We start from the raw sequence: 3,359 nt of genomic DNA, 5'->3' as shown, positions 1-3,359 counted from the left end.
AAAATTTAATAATAAAAAAAAGTTCCAATCTCTCCACAATCTTATCAGTATTTGTTGTTTGCTGCCCTGTTGAACTTTGTTATTGTGGCTGGGACCAAGGTCCTTTCAATCACTTGCTGTGCATCTGAGAGCTGGACAATGAATGAGGATGACAGTAGAATTGATGTGTTTGAACTGTGCTGTGGGAGGAGAGTACTGAATACCCCATGGACTGCCAAAAGAAAAAACAGATATATCTTGGAGAAGGTGAAGCCAGATTGCTCCTTGGAAGCAAGTATGGCAAAGCTGCATTTAGCATACTTTGGGCATGTTTCTAAGGAGAGGCATTTGCTTGGAGAAGGACATCATCATTTTTGTGAAGGTGGAGGGATGGTGAAGGAGAGTAAGATCCTCAACCAGGTAGATCGATACAGTGATTGCAAGAATGGTCTTGGTGTGTCAGAGTGTGGTTGGCACAGGATAGGACAGGATTCAGATCTTTTGTTCTTAGGGCCACTCTGCATCATACTTAACTCAGGGGCATCTAACAATAACAACAACAAAAATCTGTTGGAGGGTCAGCTATAAGTCGGTTCCAATTCAATAGCAATGAGGCAACACATATCCTCTGATGGACATAAAATATTTTCTGTTCTATATTTAAAGTTTTTGAATCTTTAAGTTTATGAATGATATTAATGATTTAAAAAATGAAAGCAAAACCAATGGAATGACATCCACTTCTTAAACAAGATGCTTCTGGAAACTCAATGAACTTTGATAAGTGACAATAGTTATAGAAAGGCTTCAGGCCTTTTGTTTATAGGGTTGCTACCAAGTTGTGGCAATCAACAACAACAACAATTACATGCTCATATTACATGCTAAAATGTTTGATATGTTACCCTGGGTAAGTGCCTTAATATATCTACCCCTAAGCCAGGCCAGTAGCTCCTGATTTGAGCATCCAACCACAGAGAGGTCTTTGCAATTTAATTTTCAGGAATACCTACTAGGTTAGGAGTACTGATGGTGTATCCTGTAGGGAGTTGTGCTACCCAAAGTCTGCATATCTCTGGTGGCTGAATCTACCAGCATCTTCATGAGAGAAAAGTGGACAACCTCTACCCATGCAATTCACAACCTCAGAAAGAAACTCAATGGAGGGACAGAGATGAGTCTGTTCTGAATAGTCAGCAATGCGTTCTGGCGAGGTTAATGCTTTATATTTATTCTTCATTATTTTAATAGCTGTACTATTTTTTTAAAAAAACTATATCCTGAATCTATTCCGTTTTGATCTTATTCCTAAGGCATATGTGTTGTTCCTAATAATCATTATTGAAAGATTATTTACTCTATTGAAGCAGAAATATCCAAACTACCCTAAACACTTCCCACAATGGCATTGATACCTATGTATTTTCTATGTGATTTATAAACTTTCAATATGTATGAAAGGAGTGAATATATTTGTTGAAAGACAATATGTATTAAAAATAACTAAAAAAAATCCAACAGATAAATAAATACCTATTACGAATTGGTTGCACTTTTCTTGCTATTACAGGCATGTGAACACCAGCAATTTTTATGCATGGTTATCCCACTTTTTGTCAAAAATCCCAACTTTTGTCTTCAGATGGTAAGCATTCTGAGCTATCACATAGTGTGTATGCAGTTATCTGAATATTTTATCGCCTCTTACCCTTATCCTTTTATAGAAATCAGTGTACAATGGAAAATACGGAAGTGCTGACACCAGCATTCAACAAGGCAGTCCTCATAAACTCAGCCTAATCGAGATCATTATTAGATGAGCTGAAGCAGTGACTTTTCAGCCTCAATTAGTTGCTTAATGAATTTAGCTGCCTGAGTCTATTATTAATTGTTAAAAAAGAGAGCAAAATTAAAATTTAGAATAAGGCAAATGTTGAAAATGTATGTTGCCTTTAAAAGGCAACTGCATTGAGCATGAGAAAGATTGGATAAATTATGTACACTGCATTGAAACAGCTGAGAGAGAGAACTGTTTAAAAGCAATATATGATTGGGCATTATGGTTATAACAGGAGTTCCGGACGAAGGCTGCATAGTGGAGTGGACTTGGGGGGAGGAATTGTATAACAGTGAAAGAATTTTTCTTTTACTTTTCAAAGAGAAGAGCAAACTGGAGGGGAGGAGTGGGCAGGAAGAAAAATGCAACAACGAATGAATGGAAATCCAAAGTCTCTGTAAACGTTCATTAAAATGAATTAAAAAAAGATAATGTTTTATGCCTTTTTAAAATATTTTTTAAAATTATACTAGTTTATTTTCTAAATTCAAATACATTGTTTTCCAGAACAGATTCTTCCAATTTCCCTCACCCCCCACCCATCAAATTGTACTTCATGATTTAATGTCCCCTCCCCCTGCACATCCTCATCTCTCTGCTTCCATCGTTGCCTCTCCCTTGGATCCTTGTATTCATTCTACAATAATGGTTTTATACAATATTTGTCCTTGTGGGACTGAGAAAGTTCATTCAGGATAATGTTTTATGACTTTTATACTTTTTATTCTCATGATAATAACCTGCTTTGTTTCTGTTTGGCTTTGAAATAGTCATTTCATAATTTTTGTAGACATTTCAAGGGTATATTAGGGATGAAGCATCGAGATTATATTTGTATCTTTCTGCTTCACTTAAGAAGCACTTGCTGCAGAAGATCAAAGACTATAGCCTTCATGATGCATTGCAACTCAATATAAAGAAAACCAAAATCATCACCACTGGACCAATAGGCAACACCATGATATATGGAGATAAGACTGAAGTTGTCAGCTATTTCATTTTACTTGAATTTCTAATCAATATTCATGGTAATGATGTGTTATTTTGTGCTGCCAAGTTGTCTGTGACTCTTAGTGATCCTATGTACAACAGCTCTGAACCCTGCTCTATTCTGAGACAACCTTTTTGTCTATTACATACCTACCCTCATTACTCCAGTCAATGAGTCAATCCATCTCATCCAGGGTCATCTTCTTTTGCACTTTCCCTCCACCCTCCCTCACCAAGGACTGGTCCCTCCTTGCAACTTACCCAAAGTATGTCAGACAGAGCTTCAAAATCCTTGCCTCCAAGGAGCAGCCTGATATCACCCTCTCCAGAGTAAACCTGTCTGTTCTCCTGGCATTCCTCTTCTCCAGCACTACAACTCAAAGGCATCAGTGCTCTTTCTAATCATCCCTAGTCATTGCCCAGCAAATAATCACGAAGACCATGGACCAAGATATCAGGTGAACCTTAGTCTCCAGATTGACATTGTGTCTCCAGACTGACATCATTGCTATTTGGCACTCAGGAGAGGTTCCTGACAGCAGACTTTCCCAAT

This window comes from Elephantulus edwardii, unplaced genomic scaffold (assembly GCF_000299155.1).
Source record: "Elephantulus edwardii isolate Elephantulus edwardi_28Jun2011 unplaced genomic scaffold, EleEdw1.0 scaffold00056, whole genome shotgun sequence".
NCBI lineage: Eukaryota > Metazoa > Chordata > Mammalia > Macroscelidea > Macroscelididae > Elephantulus > Elephantulus edwardii.
This window is presented reverse-complemented; position numbering follows the sequence as displayed.